This window comes from Panthera leo, chromosome F3 (genome assembly GCF_018350215.1).
Source record: "Panthera leo isolate Ple1 chromosome F3, P.leo_Ple1_pat1.1, whole genome shotgun sequence".
In the NCBI taxonomy this organism is placed as follows: Eukaryota; Metazoa; Chordata; class Mammalia; order Carnivora; family Felidae; genus Panthera; species Panthera leo.
This window is the reverse complement of record NC_056696.1, coordinates 45,265,039-45,286,839: the sequence shown is the minus strand read 5'-3', so window position 1 is coordinate 45,286,839 and position 21,801 is coordinate 45,265,039. Positions and strand designations below refer to the sequence as shown.

General features: G+C 34.4%; 1 protein-coding gene and 1 long non-coding RNA gene across 5 annotated transcripts in view; one reads left to right on the top strand and one right to left on the bottom strand.

Moving 5' to 3' along the window:
- KCNT2 (potassium sodium-activated channel subfamily T member 2) overlaps positions 1-21,801 on the bottom strand; it is a 359,890-nt gene that overhangs the window by 200,563 nt on the left and 137,526 nt on the right. The gene's annotated exons all lie outside the window — the stretch shown is intronic.
- LOC122211912 overlaps positions 16,957-21,801 on the top strand; it is a 44,341-nt gene continuing 39,496 nt past the window's right edge. For both annotated transcript variants that reach the window (XR_006198898.1, XR_006198899.1), the window contains exon 1: positions 16,957-17,022. This is a non-coding gene — a long non-coding RNA (uncharacterized LOC122211912). The remainder of the gene's footprint in view (positions 17,023-21,801) is intronic.

Here is a 21,801-nt window from a genome sequence, read left to right as displayed (position 1 = left end):
TAAAAAGCATCGAAAATCTTTATATGGCCACTGACTTAACTGTGGAATCTAATGTAAGTGGCAAGACGTAATACTTCTTTGTCAAGGGAGGCAAATGCAATATTCCATAAATCTATGGACTTTCCCACCACCTTTTAATCAATATCACTTGAAATATTCAAGTTCTATAAACAAGAGAATTGGGTTTTACTCTCCCTAGTAATTAGTATTCGTAACTCCAGCATTTGTTTCAGTTAGTAGTACTACTTAAATAATATGATAAATGAAGAATTGGAAATTTGAAATTTGGAAATTGACTTGTATTTATAAAACTTATATTTATTCTCATTACATTCTTTTTTTTTTTTTTTAATTTTTTTTTCAACGTTTTTTATTTATTTTTGGGACAGAGAGAGACAGAGCATGAACGGGGGAGGGGCAGAGAGAGAGGGAGACACAGAATCGGAAACAGGCTCCAGGCTCCGAGCCATCAGCCCAGAGCCTGACGCGGGGCTCGAACTCACAGACCGCGAGATCGTGACCTGGCTGAAGTCGGACGCTTAACCGACTGCGCCACCCAGGCGCCCCTATTCTCATTACATTCTAAACTCTCTATGTCACTAACATGTTTAAAACTATCTGAGTTATTGAATTATTTGCTACATTTAACTATTTCCTAATCAAAGACTTTACCCAAAATCACACTCTTGCCACTGTTCATGAATATTACATACTTTAATACTAAACTCAACCATGTTAGTTATAGAACTTTTCATAATATGGAAAGTGTCTAGCTTATGATTTGTGAAAGAAACTACTCTCGATATTAGAGAGAAATCAGCCTAAAATAACTATACATTCTGGACTCCAATGTCACTGTCACGTTAACTTTTGAAACTACTTCCTTTTTGCTCTCTTGTATTTATTTAGAAGAATCATGTTACTTGAAGGGTAGAAACAGTTTAAAGGGAATTTTGCAGAAATTTGCACAAGCTTAACAAATTCTAAAGAAAGAACATTCACATTATTTAAGCAAAAAGGAAAAAAAAAAGAAAAAAGGCTCTCAAACCTCCTCACCGAATCATAAAAATTAGATTTAAAAAGTATTTTGAAAATTATCGTTCCGCATTATAATTTTATAAAAGAAAAAACTAAGATGTGGAGTTCGTTTAATACGAGGCAGAAACTGGACTATTCTCATCATATTATTTGGCTATAGCATCATTTCCTGATACCAGTTATGGAGTATCTATATGGAACATGTGGAGAATGTTAAGAGTATCTGCCAACTTATTATAATCTATTTTGGTTATAGTAGCACATCTAGGAATATTTTGAAGTTAAGAAATATAAAAATGTATATTAGTGTTCTATGTCAATCACTCAACTAAAAAATAATTTTAGATCATTCATTTAAGCTATCTTTCCAAACAGTAATTCAGCTCCTTTTATGAAGGAATGAAAGACATATATCTTCAGTGTCAACTGTACTTCAATTAAAGAAAAAAAGTGTATCTTCAGGATAGATAGATACACAGATAGTTTATTGTTACTTTATCATATAATTCTTAAGGCTAATACAGCATTGACATACTTTTGATTTGCATTATTCATAAACATTAATATTTTATTTATATATTAGCTATTTTTCCAAGAACTATGAATGCTACAACATGCTAGCTAAGGATCTGAAACCATTTAGTGATTATAACCATTTTAATATAGATTGTTATCTTACTTCATTTATATATGTCTTTGGAGCTCTTATTAAACAAAAACTGCCTCTTCTCCCTGATCATAGTTGATGAATTTCAGTTAATTATTATTTTGTGCCTGTACCCAGAAGTGATTTTAATGATGGGTGCAGATTTTCTGATAAACTAAATCTAAGAATGTGCTCAAATAGTCCACACTGGTAATAAAAATATCCTATTTTGCCTTATCATAAGAGATACATCTTTTCAGTCAGTCAAAGACTCGTTAAACTATTTAAATTATATCTTGAATTGAAAGTGGTGGAAGAATTTAATAATGCAGAATTTAAAACTAAATAAGCATAGCTGATAGATGTAAATAAACACTCCTGCCTTTAAATTTTATAGTAATCAAATTTAAAATTGTTTTGTGACTGGGCCGTAACATTAAAACCAAAGTCTTGCTTAGAATTTTAGTGGATATCTAATTGTAACAAAAATTTTGCTTATTATCCTGTATTGTCTGCCTGAAATTTGAAATTAAATATTTTATTCCAATTTCAGATGGAAAAAATAAAACAATGTCACACCATGTTCAATTTATCTTTGTTTAGTTAATCCACATAAAAATTACTCATATTCATTTATACTCATTGATTTTGAAATGGAAAAATGCAAATTAATATGATTTTCTTAAAATTTCTATGTTCTTAAAAATAACTGTAAATTTTAAATAAGAAACAAACTGGCTTATATAAAACCAATAGGTGCTATAAAACTTAAATGTTTCATAACAGAAAAAGGGTAACCTTACTCATAAAGGTAAGTCATGTGTATTCATACAAATACATTTATGGATGGTTTACTAAAATAAAGCATTGTACTCTATAATAGAGATGTAGATATGAATACAACACCGCCATCTACATAAAAGAGCTTCTAAATCTAAAGTGAATGATTTTAACCCCAACTTTATAATATTGCTAATAATCATACCATAAATTAATAATCAAACATTTAACTTATAACTCGATTAATGCTAACTTAGGTAAATTACTTAATCTTTTTAAACCTTATCCTCAACTGGAAAGTAAATGTAATAATATTAACTTCTTCATTTGGTTCTTAAGGGAATAAAATGAACTAATAATGCTCACTGAAATGCCTGACACATAATAATGCTCAATGAATTCAGTATTTATTTATTTATTTATTTATTTAGTAATGTATTTATTTAAATTCCAGCCCAGCATAAAAGAACTAAAGCACAAAAATGAGTCAAATATAAGAATCAACTATCTACACAAAATAGATATAAAGCCTTTGTTTTTCACTTGACAAAAAAATAAATGTACTATTAGAGCAATATAGTCAGTGCATGGCGTGCCTGGGTGGCTCAGTTGGTTAAGCATCAGACTCTTGATTTTGGCTCAGGTCATGATCTCACAGTTCATGAGATCAAGCCCTACGTGGGGCTCTGCACTGATAGCATGGAGCCTGCTTGGGAGTCTCTCTCTCCTTTGCTCCCTGCCTCTCTGCCACTTCCTGCAGTCTGTCTCTGTCTGCCTCTCTCTCTCTCTTTCTCTCTCTCTCTCTCTCTCTCTCTCTCTCTCTCGCCCCCTCCCAAAATCAATAAACATTAAAAATAAACACAGTATATGCATAGACTATGGGGAAAGAGACTGGGGTTGAGAAAGTAGCATGTCTGTTCCTCTTTACTATGGAGTTAGTAACAGAGTTATTAGCAGCAAACAATCATCCATGAATTAATGAGAGTAGCTGTAATCTTGTCCAATCTTTTCTCAAACCTGCAACTCTCAACTTTCCAAAAAGAAAAGTTAGGCAATTTGCAAAATAAACTCATAATATTTAACTATTTACAAAGACCAGAGTCATGCTGATATTAGCTGACCTTTGGAGGGTTCACTATCATCATTTACGGAAACTGACAACCAATTCTTGGTAATGCAGTCAAGATAAAAAAAAGATTAAGCACTATTTCTCGGCCAAAATGTCAATAACAGGCTAGTGACATGTTTTAAAAAGGACAAGTTATCTCTGAGATTGCCTGAATGAAAGAATTTTCATACAATTATGTAAGCCTGCATATATATATATATATATATATATATATATATATGTGTGTGTGTGTGTGTGTGTGTGTATGTGTGTGTGTGTGTGTGTGTGTGTGTGTGTGTGTGTATAAAATATGTATTTATTTATATAGTTAACTCACTGACCTGGGTAACTACTAAGTATATCATCATATGGGAATATTCATGATTTGAATGTTAAAATGTTAGTATTTAGGGGGGAAAATACGAACAAAATTTGCTCTTCTTATATTATTTTTACACATACATTCATATTCACCATTCTTTTTTGTTTATTTATTTTTGAGAGAGAATGTGCGCATGTATGAGCAAGCAAGCAGGGGAGGGGTAGAAAAAGCAAGGAAGACACACAATAAAAAGCAGGCTCCAGGCTCTGAGCTGTGAGCACAAAGCCCCACGCGGGGTTCAAACTCACGAATCTTGAGATCATGACCCGAGCCGACGTCAGGCGCTTAACTGACTGAGCCACCCAGGCATCCCCATACTCGCTGTTATTTAAATAGATATTTAATTATATATAACTTATAGGTTTTCTATTTTACGAAGATTAAATACACCTATTTTTGAAACTATGCATTTTGTAAAGTAGAGAATTTTTGCCATGCATGTGTTTATGTTTTTGCATAATTGTGGTTGATATTCACAATAGCTTAAACTGGACTTTCAAAACTTTCACAGAGCCATTTCTACCTTAATGTAATATAGTTTTATGAATACCCATTTGTGATGATATCTGTTTTAAAAATCACTTTTGGGGCACCTAGGTGGCTCGGTCGGTTGAGCACCTGACTCTTGGTTTTGGCTCAGGTTATATCATCTCTCAGTTCGTGACTTGGAGCCCCAAGTCCGGCTCTGTGCTGACAATGTGCAGCCTGATTGGGATTCTCTCTCTCTCTCCCTCTCTTTCTCTCTCTGACCCACCCCTGCTTGCTCACTTTCTCGAAAAGAATAAAAAATAAAATAAAAATGACTGTTACAGAATAAAAATCCTTAAGGAATTTTATGGCATGGTACCTTGGCAAGATTTTCTGAATCAAAGTGGCTAAGCACTTAAACTATGCAGACTAGAGGACAAAATACATCCTTAAATACCTGCTCAGAACTTGATTACCACAAACACTCTAAATATACAGAAAAACAGAAAAATACCCTTGGGAATTACATGTCATCTAAAACTTTCACAATCAATAAGGATAAGAGATTGAGTACATGACTCAAACCATATGAAACAAATACAGTTTTTGAGAGGTATAATGTTTTATTTGATTTTCAACCAATGTTTGTAGATTTTCCAGTATGACCTATAGATATCAGAAGATAAAGGCAATGGATAAAAAGTTATAAGGTAAAAAATATTAGGGAAAACTTTGCAGGTGGAGAGAGGAGAAAATTATTTAATTTTTTAAGAGGTTGAATTTATTATAATACGTACTTTCTATTACTAGACAAATGATAGAGGATATATATGATGTTATTAATATTATTCTACTCCTATATATCATTAAGGTAATTAACATTTAGTAAGTGCCCTTTTGCTTGTTTGATATTTTATTTTGTTTTGATTTAGTTTCTAATGTAAACTTGTTTTTAGTTTGTCAATTTACTACTATAGGAATTTTATATCTATCTCTTGAAAGTGACCTTAGTATATATTTCTGTATCTCAACATATGTTCCTTGAAAAGCCAATCTAGCACTGTATCTAGTAAGCCACTCAGCTAATTGGTCTGTGTTGCATGGCTATATAGCCCGGATTATAAACCCTCTGTAGCCATCTGTGTGAAGAACAATGTATCATTAAACCCGTATTTATCAGAAAAAAAAAAAAATTGGCAACTCTATGTTAAACATATTTATTTATTTCGTAAAGGACTTTCCAGATCATTTTAATGAGTTAATGTTTATTGTGGATCTCCAAGAGTAGAATAATTTTCATAAGATTAACGAAACACACCTGCCAAAATTCTTAGTTTTGACAGAGTATCTCAAAGGATTAGGGTCTTATTAACTCAACTAGGAGAACATTAGCTCACAGTTTGTGCTTTGTCTCAGTATTTTAGAATCAGTTTAGCTTAATAATTAAATGATTTGGGTAATTTTTTACCTTTGTCCATGCCCTGAATTATATCGCCCTGGATTAACTGTTCCTTGAAGGAATTTAACAATGAAACTGTCAGGCCCTGAGGTTTTTTCTTTTCTTTCTTTTTTTTGGTTTTTTGTTTACTTTTTCTTAATGGAAATCAAAACATATAATTTTCAAAGTGCTCCATCTCTATCTTAATCACAATTTAAGACTGCTAACAAATCTGTAAACATGCAGTTTCAAATGACCTACCATTCCTTCCTTAGATCCACAAGAATAAATAAGCCTCAATCATCATTCCTTGGTCTTTGCTGACTTCCTACAAATCTAAACTTTGAACATACCTGACAAAGTTTAGAAATACAGGACAACAGCGGTCATACTGAGTACTGGATAAGCAGAGAAGCTTCCTCTCTCTGCTGACAAAGAAGCTAAGAGAATAGGACCAATTTTTTCATAAATGCTGTGATTATTTGAAATGTGCATCACCAAATTGAGCATGCCATATGGAAAGGAGGACTCCAAATTGTATCTCATTAAAAAGAATTTAAAATTCTTTTTTCTTAACTAAAATACTGTTAAATCTCATTAAGAATAATTTTAAAGAAACTATTCAAACACTTATGTAAAAAGCCATAACCACATTAATACACACACAAAAAGGATTATGCCCCATTTTGCACTAAATGCATAGAGCCAGAATATATACCATATCAAGCATTAAGGTTATAAATACTCTTGGTAATAAAAAAGCTAATACAATGTATTAATTTTAAAATTTTCACTTTAACTAAATATTCTTCCATTAGGAAAAAGCTAACATGTTAACTTACATATTTTAAAATATTTTTTTCTGACTCACCTAGTAAAAGAAAGATCACCAGGATATGAGACAGAAATTATCTAAGCCTACACCAACCATAACAGAGCGGTAAGTCTTCTTTCTTATATTAAACACTTCAATTAAAGGGATTCCACATTGTCCATTACTATTCTGATTCAATATATTTCTTTTAACAAAATTACATTAAATTCATTTCCTCTCCTTTCATCATTAGTGATTTAAGCAAAATAAAAGCATCTGGGGAACAGTCTTCGTAAATTACTCATAGACGCATCAGCCTATGGGCCATTACTATGATAATGCATCAGATGGAAGTAGGGTCTTTTTTGTTCATGGTAGGAAGGATGCAACTATAATCATGTAGTGTTTTGTTCTGTGTTCCTCAGGTTATATGCTGCACTGAGCATATATTCATATTCATCTATAATCATTTAGTAAGAAATGTGTACTGGGTCTCAATACAAAATGTATTTTCTAGTGTGAATTGTGAAGGAAGTAGACAAAGAAATAAGGCAGTGGGATATGAGAGATGAGTAAAACAGATTAGTGAGGTGAAAATGAGACAAAATTTAGTCAAGAATCAGGTAAAATCATGATCATGTTCTTGTAACTCTCATTTTAGGAGCCTCTAATGTTAAGAAATGAAACCATTAAGGGAAAAAAAAACAATAAAAACCTGTAACATCAGCAGAATGCTATTATATTTTCATATTTTTAAAACAGAATTGATAAGACAGTAAATAAAGACAAGGTGGTACTTAATCATCTCACATTCCTGTTAATAGATAAAAATGTTTTATTTACCACTTCTTGCTTCCTGGAAAACTCAGGATTTTTCTCTCCTGAATCTCTTTTTTTTTTTTTTTTTTTTTATGTTTATTTTTGAGACAGAGAGAGACAGAGCATGAAGGGGGGAGGGGCAGACAGAGAGGGAGACACAGAATCGGAAAAAGGCTCCAGGCTCCGAGCCATCAGCCCAGAGCCCGACGCGGGGCTCGAACTCACGGTCTGTGAGATCATGACCTGAGCTGAAGTCAGACGCTCAACCAACCGAGCCACCCAGGCGCCCCCTCTCCTGAATCTCCAATAAAGTGCTTATCATTTTATTTTTGCTCTATTGTAGATCATATACATTTGAAAAAGTTTCACATGAATTTATTCACCTATTTATTAAGTGTTACTACATGGTAGGCAAAGAATTAGGTACTAGGGGAGACAGTGGTATGGAAAAGCTGGCATGACTGGTCCCTTGTGGAAATTAGAGTCCAGTGAAAGAGACAAAAAATGATGACTAACCTAAATATACATAAATTTAACAGGAGAGCCCTTTTGCCCCTGCCTTGCTATGCTCTCCTGTAATCCTGAATTTGACCTAATCAGGTGGACTGGACATAAATGACAAAGTGATGTTTACATTAACATTAAAAAAAAAGATAAGACATATTCTACTCTGCAAAGAAAAATAAGGTAGAATATTATAAGGATAAAGAAGGTTAGTGTGATGGGAATAGTAAGGGAAAAAAAGTAGGACTCCTGAGCAGAGGAAAAATCAAGGATGTGAGATGAAAATGAAAAGATGAGGAGAATCCTGATTGTACTGGAAATTTAGGACATATTAAGTAAGAAGTTTTGTGTTCATCCCAAGACACATGGAAAACTTTTAACAAGCATTAGCAAGCAGTCACACAATTATATTTACATTTCACAAAGGAAACTCTGGTTGCCATGCGGTGAATGGTTTGGAATGGAACCAGAGTGGACATAGGTAAACCAGTTATAACAGCACTTGTTGTAAAGAGGTTCTGATAGTTTAGATGAGTAAGGTGATGACTGAGAGGAATAGAAATGGATAGATTTGCAGGATACTAAGGAGATAAAATCCATGGGATCTGTTGATTGTTGTTGTGTCACAGAATAGGAGGCATTAAGAATGATTCCATTCTTTGGAACTGCCCCCAAAGAATGGACAGTAGTTGCTATTTCAGAGATGTGGACAATTTGGAAAAGAAATAGCATAAATTTGCCTTTGGACATACTTACATTGAGGAGTCTAAGAGGGTATGTCAAAGAAACAGTTGAATATAAAAGTTGTAACTAGAACCATAAAAACTGACCTAAGGCAATTTGTTGGCTCACAATTATCAGGTTCTTTGAGGTGCTCATTTGTAACCTCCAACGTAAAGAGGGAAAGTGGAGGCATCAGACCCTACTCCCCAACAACCTTGTGACCAAACATTAAACAGAGAGAGCAAGTCATAAAGCAAATTCTGCCACCTAAAACAATCATTCCTGTTCTGTAAGATCAAAGAGGTTCCTGTTCTTTCTGTGCATAACAACAAATACACTGAAAGAAAGGTTCATACCAACAAAAAATGTGAAAATATACTAAGGGCAGGTTCAGCTAATAGGCTGGTGGAATCAGACAACAGAATCCTCTGTTAAGTGGGAACACTCTTGAAAGGGTCTCAAGACCCACATGACCACTCCCTGCAAGGTTAGGCTTGGTTATTCATATGATCCAATTATGCAAGAGCAGATAAGACCAAACAATACTTTCTTGCCAACTATACACCTTGGAAAATATTTTTAATTCCACTTTTGTTCATATATAAGGATTCTGATATTGATGTTTGAACTGATGATAGCCTGGGAGTGGGTTCCTCACTAGAGTCCTTCACATGCTTATTACTATCTCTTAATTGTTATAGACAATATATCACACTACACTGAAATATTTATGGGATTACAGAAAATATAGCTAAAATATATAATTTATTCCTAGTGGAAAAGTATAAAATAAAATTAAAAAGCCAAGGTCTGATCAATGAGAAAATACATCATTTAGTGAAATGTTATAGAAGAGGATGAGGACATAAAAAGAGTGTGTATATCTGCATATGTGTGTGTGCATGCATTTATGCAGTATGTATATATGGGCCTCACATGCCCACAGACATGCTCATAACCTCCATGTGCATTTAAATGATTCTTCATGTAAATTGTTAATGTTTAATATTGGAATATTGGAAATATTAAAGTCAGTGACTTACACTGGCTTTCTGAGTTCTACCGTGACATTAGAGATCCTTTCTAAACCTGTCTCTACTTCATTCCCAGAAACAGAATAATAGAAAAAGGTCAATAGTTCCAAGAATCATATTCCTTTTTCCTCCTTTTTTAAGATTTAATTTTCAAAAACAAGCCAAAAAATCACAATATCTATTTTGCTTTCCTTTTTATTTGCACTTCGTCCTACCCATTAGTTTACTTAAAATAAAAGGTATTCTTGGGGCGCCTGGGTGGCTCAGTCGGTTAAGCGGCCGACTTCAGCTCAGGTCATGATCTCGCAGTCCGTGAGTTCGAGCCCTGCGTCGGGCTCTGTGCTGACAGATCAGAGCCTGGAGCCTGTTTCAGATTCTGTGTCTCCCTCTCTCTGACCCTCCCCTGTTCATGCTCTGTCTCTCTCTGTCTCAAAAATAAATAAACGTTAAAAATAAAATAAAATAAAATAAAATAAAATAAAATAAAATAAAATAAAAGGTATTCTCAACAGGAAAGGCTTCATAATCAGGTCATGAACAGTCCAATATAACTTCTACTAGTTGCAAAGAAAAATTCTGCATAAAAAAAACCAACTGTGAGCACATTCCTTTAGGGCAATATGGCTAAAGGAGAGCCTTTAGACTAAGACAAATAAGGGCAGATGAGGCCAGTGAAGTGGGCAGGGACAAATTATAAATCACTTTATATACAACACCATGGATTTTACATTATCCTGAAGACACAAATGAAAAACTTTAGGCAAGAGAATGAATGATGTGATCAAATGGAGTAGTGTTGAGCTCATTAATAAAAGTCTACTGATACCCTGAGTGGTTACTCCTGCTCCAAGCAGCAACTATATTTACACTAGACTCTTAGTCTCCAGACTGACAAAGCACTTTAAGACACTACCGATGCAAATCATCCAAGTGAAGTTAGAGTTGTGAACAGAGAAATAATGGATGTAAAAAAGCTACAAAATTCAGTCCTCAAGCACTTTCTAAGTTGTGAGCTCTTGCCTCTCTGCCATTTACTCTTTTTTTCCTTGAACTTTTTTACCTGATTCAGTTCTTAAAAGTGAAGTACCTAGCCAATAAATTATTAGCTTTACACACCATTAATTTCCATTATGCATTTAAACATATGTACCTACTTAGAGTTCATAAAAATAAAATATGTATATATCCAAATCTCTCCAGGAAAGGTTTGAGACTTAGTATTATATTTCACATTATTTTTTTTTACTTTTCAAGAAATTAGTAAGATAAACAGTGTAGGAGCCAAGTTGGGCCACTTGGCATATGTAGTACTTTGAGCTAAAGACAACTGAGACCTTACAGTCTCAAGAGAAATTTTTGCCCCTCCCTTAACTGCACAAAAAAATCTACATTGGGGCTCTTTCCCAAAATAAGTGTTTACCAGAAATAAGTTTTATCTGAAAAACGCATCTATGGCAAGACAAACATTTGTTTACCATATATTCACTTTTATTTATTTTCCTGTGAATTGCATTCTCTCCCTTTGAAGTTCCAGACCTCTTCCCACTCCTTCTTATTTCAGGATAACATATATACCTCATTTTTCCTGACTGCCTTTGGAACTTCCATGTCTATGTGGATTCCCTGTACGTACTAAATTAAATTTGATTTTCTCCTGCTAATATCTATTATGTCAATTTGATTCTTACTTCAGCTACAAGAACCTAGAATAAGACAGAACATTATTTTTTTTTAATTTTTTTTAATGTTTATTTATTTTTGAGACAGAGAGAGACACAGAGCATGAATGGGGGAGGGTCAGAGACACAGAATCCGAAGGGGGAGACACAGAATCCGAAGCAGGCTCCAGGCTCCAAGCTGTCAGCACAGAGCCCCACGCAGGGCTCGAACCCACAGCCCATGAAATCATGACCTGAGCCGAAGTCGGACGCTCAACCAACTGAGCCACCCAGGCGCCCTGAAGACAGAACATTCTTGACCCCAACAACACTTATTTATATATCCTTGCTCATGTGAAATGTGAGCACCAAATAAATATCAACTAATTTAAGCTGATTTACACTCATTTAACATGTTCCCACAGGGATGTATTGCTAGTTGCTACCACATAACAAAACTAATCCCTAATATTCTCTCTCTGGTCAACAGTTTCTGGAAATTAAATAAGGCACAAAATAAAGCTTTATCTCATTCTATCTGAAATAGTCCAAATTTAACCAGTCACTAAAAATAAAACAGAACATAGAGCTTCCCATGTTACTTCACACTGTAAGGAATGGGAATTACTCTCAGAGCAAAAGTGACTCTTATTTTTATATAATAATTTATTTGAACCCAGCTTTTAAAATGTAATACTAATCTGTCATGAAAAGTTTGCAATAATGATAGCACGTTTACTTTTATAATATTTAATCACTGCTTAAAATCAGTTGGAAAATTTCCTCTTTCTAAGAGATGGCTAAGTAAACATATGCCTGCTTCATACTCTACTCACACTCTATTTCATTGAGTGTAATATTTAGATAATTCTGTAATAAACAAATATAACCATATGTGAGTAAGAACACTCTGCTTCATACTCTACTCACAGTCTATTTCATAGAGTATAATATCCAGATAATTCTGTAATAAACAAATATAACCATATGTGAATAAGAACACTCTTGAGAAGTATCTGATTGATTCTTTTGCACGCTCAGCTAACATTTCCATTGATGGTGCATTTAATTGTTCATAAGATGAGGTCAAATACACCAGTTATCTGTGTAAAATGGTCTCCTAGGTAAATAATTATCCTTTTTTTTCCACTGGAAATTACAACTGCTTTCCTGATCAATGATATTTGTTCAAAGAACAGTTTTGGAAGGACAAGACACATTCTGAACTAAAGAAATCTACTGGAAAACATGACTTGTGTGGACATTTACCTAATACACATTTTGCTCCCATGGCTTCCGTTAAAAAAAAAATCTGCTAAGAACATTACCATATCAAGTTATTTATACTTAAAGAAATTAAACTGGGAATTAAAATTGCAATTAACGTACCACCATTCAAGGAAATCTTTGATTCTGTATTTTTTACATCAGAAAAAAATTAACTAAGCAATACGATAGCATTTTTTAATTCAATGTATGCAATCAATACACTATTTCCTTTATTTTTTTTTTACACATCATGAGACTCATTTAGCTCAAAATTTCATTTAACAGAGTATCCCAATAGCACTTATCTTTATTCTTAGCAATTACAAATATGAAACACTAAGCCAATAAGCAGGAAACCATTACTATTTTTGCATTTAAATTTTTTAATAAGAAATAACATTTATTGTGTCTCTATACTTACATATAATGTCTATCACTCTGCCTATAGAATGAGATTCTTGAGTTTTTCAGGAAGTGGGAGAGGAGGATATTGATTACATTGAGAAATTTGTGTGATTTCTTCCTTCCCATAAAGAGAGCTAAATACAATTACATTTCTCCATCTACCTCAGCTGCCTTCAAGCTTACTATCAGATTTATACTTCATTCTTATTATGTTGATGTGTTGTTTCTTCTCCTATTATGAAGACCCAATTTCATGTCTGCTTTTAAAACTACCTCAAGCCTTTTGTTGAAATTTATACAATAGTTTTCTCTCTCTATTTGACAAAATTACTAAATTAAAGCTGAAAGACTATCCATTAAAGTCACACGCAAGAAGGTGACGCAGCCAAGATATCTTTTTACCTAAGGTCTCTCCAGAAACTTGTATACACACATATGTCCCTGTGAGAAATAAAGCCTAAGAAGAACAATTTTTTCTCTAAACTACAAATCTTTCCTCTAAATTATGGCAAAAAAAAATACATTATGTTTAAATAGTATTTTATAGTTTACAAAATACTTTTATATAAATTATCTTGATCTTGGTGGTCATTCAGCACTGAGTCTTGTTTGAATTAACAATTATAAAACAGAAAGATTTAGTAAAAGGCAAACAAACCAAAATATCTTGGGGAGAAAAGTTAAAGCATTTGGGGGATATTTTAGGCTTGAAAAAATAGATGACTGGGTGCTTAATTGTCAATACAAAAGATAATTGTAAAGCAGGGTATTAAAAGTGGTTTTCACCTTGCAGCAGACACACCAGAGGGGACAAATTCATATGAAAGTCAAATGATATATTTAGAACATCTTAAAATCAATTTGTTAGCAAACCAAGATCTTAAAAAGAAATACTAAAAACTTATATAGAGAGATATGGCTCAATGGACAGGAACTAAAAAAGAGTATTAAATACCAAATGAACTGGATTACTAGGGGTAGTCAGAAATATTCTGTATAGGGCTACTGGGTGGCCCAATTGGTTGAGCATCTGACTACTGATTTCGGCTCAGGTCATGATCCCAGGGTCAGGGTCTTGGGTCACGCTCTGTACTGAGCATGTAACTATTTGAGATTCTCTCTCTCCCTCCCCCTGCACCTCTTCCCTATATTCACTGACTCTCTCTCTCTCTTTTTCTCTCTCTCCCTCTCTCTGCCCCTTTCCCCCGCTTGTGTACTCTCTCACTCTCAAATGAATGAATGAATGAATGAATGAATGAATAAATAAATAAATAAATAATAAAACTTTAAAAAAGAAATATTCTATATAACCTCTGCATAGCTTTGGTGCTAGTTAATATAACCATGGAGTAGGAGATACACCAGCTTAAGCAATAAATCTAGAGAAAGGAGATGATGCTAAAATGAGTCTCTCAATGCTCTGAATCAAAATATTTTAAAATACATTGGCAATGATTATGGGCAAGAAAGAAAGCAAATCATAACACAATGAAATAATCTGACGCATTTACTAATAAGAAATTGTGAGGAGAACAACAATGATATACAATCCCAAATATAAGGATTCTAAAAGTCAGTTGAAATGCAAAAGTGTCTAAGCAATTTAAGGAGTTAGGTAAAAGAAGAGGAATTAATAAGAAGGGAAAGACAGGATGAAAAAATAAGGAGGAATTTAAAAGAGAAAAAAATAGAGAGTTTGTGGCGGTTTAAAAGGATGTATGAATTCTGCACAGATTTGACGGCTCGCTGGTAAGAAAATGCTTTTATTATAATGAGAATGTACTATAAAAGCTCTGACGTTGACTGCGGTTAAAAATAGGCAACCATCTGGGTTGAATGGTATAGGAAGGGCTATGTTTGGAGAAGTGAAAATAAAAAGAATTCTTGGCTCTATTTTAGAGATATGATTCTTTATTAAAATCTTCTGCTACAATTACACTCTTATCAAGTTCCCTCTGCATTTCCACTAGTTTTTACTTTTATGTTAACTACCAAATAGACAAGTGGCTATTTGATACCTAACTAAGGTTTCTAAAAGGCAGCCCAGCTATGATGGACTCTTTATTTCTCATCCTCTTTATGTTGCCTTCCAGGTTGCCTCACCCTCATACACGGCACTATCATTCAGTCAGTTCCCAAAATGCAAATCTCAAAATCATCCTTCGATTTTTCTTTCTCCCACACCTTACATCCAGTTTGTCATCAAAACTGTATCACTTCTGTTTTTTAAAAATTTACTGCAGTAAGAACACTTAACATGAGCTCTACCCTCTGCATGAAAGGGATAAGCATACAGTCAGTGATATGCAGGTATAGTCGTGGGGTCATAATATGAACCCAGAACTATATAGTTCCAATTTACGATTTTTACCATTTATACCACAGAGCAAGCACATCTTAAATGAAGACAGTCACAGAGTTGTAGAGAACTCGGTTGTCACTGAGTGTGACAACAGTTGTCATTAAAGTGGAAATTGAAGTCCATACTATGTGGCAGAAAATAGGATAACTGTGTGATGAACCACCGTGTATGCACATGGTAAATGAAAAAGTTTAAGCACAAGTTGAACCAGACTGGAGAATCTTTTTAATTGATTATAAAGCTATTGCTTTTTTGTCAAGGTTGCTCACACATCATTCTTAAGGAGCCAGCAGATAACATGACTCCATATACAGCTTGTCCTGACCCAGAGGAGAATGCACTCACTGATCGCTTGAGAGCTCCAGGTAATTCATGGCCTTGAAGTGCACCATTCACAGCAATGACCATGGACCTCGGCTCTTAGCACAGATAAGCATTCAAGTAAGATGTGACCCTGGACACTTGGATGGTTTATGGAGTTATTCATGACCAAGCTCCCAAGGCAGATATGGTAAGAGCTAAACAGATGTAGTAGGAGACTCACTACCTTATCTCAGTACCAACCTGCAACTGGGTCACACCTACCTTATTGCAGCATCGTATATAATTTTGTTAATGAAGGTCTTCTTCATAAAAAAGGCAATATTCAAAACTAGAAAAATATGATAGGCACTGACAAATTATACTAGATAAGAATTCATGTCAAATATTAAAAGAATGTAAATGAATTAGATACAGTTAATTTAAAAGCTTCAATGTTAGCTTAAGGGTTTGGGGGAGTTTTTTTTAGAAAAAAAGTTTATTTTTCTAAACGTTTCATAAAGAATGCTGGATTTAAGAGTTTACTGGAGGCCTGCTTCCCACAAAACATTCTAAAGTGTTATCTTTGACACAGATCCATACAAAATAATTTCAGTGTTATGCAATTCTAAAAGAAAATCTGAACATTTAATTAGGATTTAAAATACAGATTCTCATGTTATCCTATTTAAAATGACTGAAAAATCATACTTGATTTGCTTACTTAATTAGACCCTATATATAATAACAAAGGGATCTTAATTACTAATCACTTATAATTAGTGCTCTTCAAAATTTGTCTTTGAAGGGGCACCTTCAAAGGCTTGGGTTAGTTGAGCGACAGACACTTGGTTTCAGCTCAGGTCATTGATCTCAGGGTTCGTGAGTTAGATGGTTTGTGAGTTTGAGCCCTGCATCCGGCTCTGCTGAGTGGAGCCTGCTTGAGATTCTCTCTCCCTCTCTCTCTGCCCCTCCCCTGCTCTTTTTCTCTCTCCGCCCTCCCTCCCTTCCTCAAAAAATAAATAAACATTTTTTAAAACTTTATTTAAAATTTGCCTTTTGAAATGTTAACTATACATTTGGTTATGTAGCAGTCCCCTCTTATCTGTGGTTTTGCTTTCTGGGGTTTCAGCTACCTACAGTGGGGGCAGATGATCCTGTCATAACGTCAGGTCAACAATAGCCTAATGTTACATCACAATGCCTATGCCACTCGCCCTACTTCATTTCATCACATAGACATTTTATCATCCCACATCATCACAAGAAGAAGGGTGAGTAGAGTACAATCAGATATTTTGAGACAGACCACATTCACATAACTTCTACTACAATATATTGTTATAATTATTCTTTTCATTATTAGTTATTGTTAATCTTTACTATGCCTAATTTATAAATTAAGCTTGATCATAAGCATGTGTATGTAGGAAAAAAAAAATATATATATATAGGGTTCAGTACTTCCCACAGTTCTAGGAATCCACTGGGATCTTGGAGTGTATCTCCTGTGTATTAGCAGGGGACTACTTACTACATAAGCTTTCAAGCTTTGGCAAGTTTTATAAGGAAAACATTAAGTTGAATGAAAGGAAATACTGAGACTGTTAACTTTGTCACCACCTGGTAAATGTCAATTTGTACAATAAAATATTGTCAGAGAAAAAAAGTCACGTGGCAGAAATAAATAACCTTAAATATCTGTGCACTCCCTATGAATGCTATTGCTGTGCACAGTTACTGGAAAAATTTAATTAGCAATGGCATTCTGTGCTAAAAGCATCTAACACTTTGATTTCATGCTTATAGTTCAGACATTAGTATTCAAATCAGCCCACGACTTGCACTTTGGTATTTATTGAATGAATACCAATTAAATTGTTCCAAATAATCATTTTCATTTCCTGCAGGGTATCAGCCAAAAACCTAATATTCCCATGGAATTTAAGATATCTGAGCTGTACGGATTTTTACATTTTCTAGGGAGAAATGTTGTTTTTAAGGTAATAATAAATCTAGTTTTTCTATTGTTTCAAGAAAGTTCTTATGCTCCTGGGCATTGTCCTTGTGTCTATGCAAAAATAAGATTACCGAATCACTCCATAAACCATTAATCTGAGGTCAACATATACTGCGATTTAGTAATTCATGAAAAGTGACCATACCTCACCCTATACCCTAATGCCCACAATTGCATATTCTTTGTTTCAAAATAAATGAATGTGAACACTTTTTGGGAGAAGATCAGGATTTAGATCAGATGGGAGAAGCAAAAGTGCGATGGAACCAAAAAAACCCAAAGAAAGAAATAAAAGAGGAAACAAAAATCCCGAAAGATGATGCGGGGAAAAAAACGGCATGATGGCGCATGTATTGTAATGCTCTCTAGTATTTAATCAATTTGTTTCTGAGCTTAATATAGGAGGTGGTATTTTCAGTAATTTTATTAAATTATTTTGCTCTCACAAATTTTAAAGTTGAAGGAAGAAAAACTCTCAAGACGTAAATTCAGAAATTATATGGAGACAAAATTAACAGCCAAAGTCTGATTTATCTGAAAGTCTTATTTATGAGGTGTGTATATGCAATTTATAAAAATTATTTCAAAGAGTATTTCTTTTTAATTAAATTTGTAGACATTTTACTACCCAGTTATATCTCCTTGGCAGAAATAAAACATTCCTAGAATATCTTCATAGATTACACTTGTTAGATTTTTTTTTTTTAATTTTTTTTTAACGTTTATTTATTTTTTTGAGACAGAGAGAGACAGAGCATGAACAGGGGAGGGTCAGAGAGAGGGAGACACAGAATCTGAAACAGGCTCCAGGCTCTGAGCGGTCAGCACAGAGCCCGATGGGGGGCTCAAACTCACGGACCGCGAGATCATGACCTGAGCCGAAGTCGGCCGCTTAACCAACTGAGCCACCCAGGTGCCCCGACATTTGTTAGATTATAATTCCTTCCATGACCTCACAGCAAAGTTAATTGTGAAAAGAAGGTATTTAAAGGAACCTCTCCAAATATATGGTTTCAACATACTTAGCTTACAATATATTTAAGTACCTCCAATTGATAAGATACTGTTTTGGAATTTTGGCCCCTGAATGTTACTGTCTATCTACTGCAAACGTCTGTTAAGCATCTTGTATTTTCCAACCACAGAGACGCTGGGCATAAAATGGTAAGAAAGGGAAACTGACTCTGTTCTTATATACCATGAAAGTCTACCAAGAAACACTGATAATTAAAGAAGCATTCAACATTTAATATTTTTTTCCAACTCTGAGAAGCACAAAGTTTACGCATCTCCCATTATTCAGACAGCCTTCAGGAAAAGTTCAAGGCAGGGCTTCAATTTAAAAATTGAGACTCAAAGAAGAAGTAGGAGAAAAAGATGGGGAATCTGGATATTTAAAAAACTTAATATGAGAATCACTTTACTAAAGGAAGGAAATCAATCACATAAATCATATTGAATGTGATCTTTACATTTGGCATTTGTGCTAAATTTTGTTGTCACTTTTTACATTCCTTAATTTTTGCTACAGTTTGAAGGATACATGTTCATTATGAAGACTGACACCATAGCAGAAAGTATATGGAAGACAGTGAAAACATGATGCATAATTCTTATATCCATATACAATCACTTGAATATATTCCCATCTCTACAGATACATAGAAATACAGAAAGGGAGATGGATGAACAGATAAATGAAAGTAATTTAAACAGATTATAGTCATGCATATGATGTAATTTTATCTAAATGTATTGTACTTATGTTTGCTAAAGTTAAAAAAGAAAAAAAAGATTAGAAACTTGTTGAATTTGAGGCAACTAATTATTCACACAAAAGAGACAGCAATAGCTAAAATATTCTTCTGTCCTTAATCAAAAATATCTAAAAATTAAGAGTTTGTCATCTTTTTCTAAATTTTTTACGTTTATTTATTTTTGAGGGAGAGAGAGAGAGAGAGACAGAGCATGGGGACGGGGGCGGGGGGGGGGGGGGGGGGGAGGTGCAGAGAGAAGGAAACACAGAATCCAAAGCAGGCTCCAGGCTCTGAGCTGTCACCACAGAGCCCGACACGGGGCTCAAACTCACGGACTGCAAAATCAAAACACCTGGGCCGAAATCAGATGCTCAACCAACTGAACCACCCAGGTGCCCCAAGAGTTCGTCATCTTAATGTCTTACTAAAGTATAATGCTACTTCAAACAGTGATTTAAAAATTAACAATAATAGGGGCGCCTGGGTGGCTCAGTTGGTTGAGCGCCGACTTCGGCTCAGGTCACGATCTTGCGGTCCATGAGTTCGAGCCCCGCATTGGGCCCCTGTGCTGACAGCTCAGAGCCCGAAGCCTGTTTCAGATTCTGTGTCTCCCTCTCTCTGACCCTCCCCCATTCATGCTCTGTCTCTCTGTCTCAAAAATAAATAAACGTTAAAAAAAATTTTTTTTAAAAATTAACAATAATAGAAATGGGAAAATTAACATAATTCTCTTTGATTTTTTTTTAGGTTATTTTTTTATTTGTGACTTCTAGAATATCAAAGAAATAATACTACAGTGGTTAAGTATGTGGGCTCTGGCACAAATTTGCCTAGGTCTAGATCTGAGCTCTGCTTGTTACTACTTGTGGACCTAAGATAATCTAAGGTTCATCATTTTATTTGACCTTTCTGTGCCTCTGTTTCTTATCTGTAACATGAGAATTACTGTGGCATGGCCACTTTGGTTTTCAATCACTCCTTCACCCCACCTTCTAATTGAAAACCACCCTTGGCCAGGTACCTATGCCATAAAAATTAAAACTCGTGTCTCTGCCTCTGCCTGGGTAAGCCTTCAACTGCACTTCTGATGAAACTCAGTGTGAAAATAGGGTTTCCCAGAGAAACATCCAAGGTGTTGCTACTTCATATTCCACAGGTTCTCATAAGCTGTATTTTTTTCCTTTTCCTTTATCCTTTTTTGTCTTATTTCTGTAGTACTTACTTAATAATATGTAGGTAGCAAACTTTCTAAGTTCTTGTATGCCTGAAAATAACTATACATTACCCTCATAACTCAATGATGGTCTAAATCCTAATTGCCTAACATCTGGCTGCCCACTTAGGCAAAATTTAGTTGGAACAAAAAGGCTTCTATATGTTCTAGTGTAATACAAACCTGGGGGCTGTTAGTCAGATCCTCAGACAAATGCACTTTCTGTCATTCACTTGTAATGAAGCAAAACAAATCTGACCAAACAAAACTAGTAACCAAATATCACAGTGGTGATAACACCATTAGAACATGGGTTTTTTTTTTTTTAATTTTTTTTTTAACGTTTATTTATTTTTGAGACAGAGACACAGCATGAACAGGGGAGGGGCAGAGAGAGAGGGAGACACAGAATCGGAAGCAAGCTCTAGGCTCTGAGCCATCAGCCCAGAGCCCGACCTGGGGCTCAAACTCGCGGACCGAGAGATCGTGACCTGAGCTGAAGTCGGACGCTTAACCGACTGAGCCACCCAGGCGCCCCGAGAACATGGTTTAATACTTTCTCCAAACTTCAGTACTTATTTTCTGACTGTGCACTTCCCACGTGGCTATTTACCTTAAGAGTTAAATCAGTAAACAGAATTCAAGAACTTCAGCATCGAGCATTAAAATAAGTATTAAAGATTCACAAGAATATCACAAATACTTTTTTAATTTAAATTCTAGTCAGTTAACATATATGGTAAAATTGGTTTCAGGTAGAATTTAGTGATTCACTCATCACTTATATATAATATTCAGTGCTGACTTAAGTAAGCATGTTAATAATTTTAACTAGGTCACATTTTTAAACAATAAATGGATTTATTTTCTCCTGAAGTAAGACTGAGGATGTATACTGAATTGTTTTCATTGGACTAAAACATGAAACATCCATTAACATAATACAGCTCTTTATGCTACAGCTCTATGAAAGAATATAAAAATATCCAAACATACATATTCAAATAAAAAACTGAAGTTTGAAACAAAGTAGGTGCAAAATAAATCTACTAGTGTAAAATTA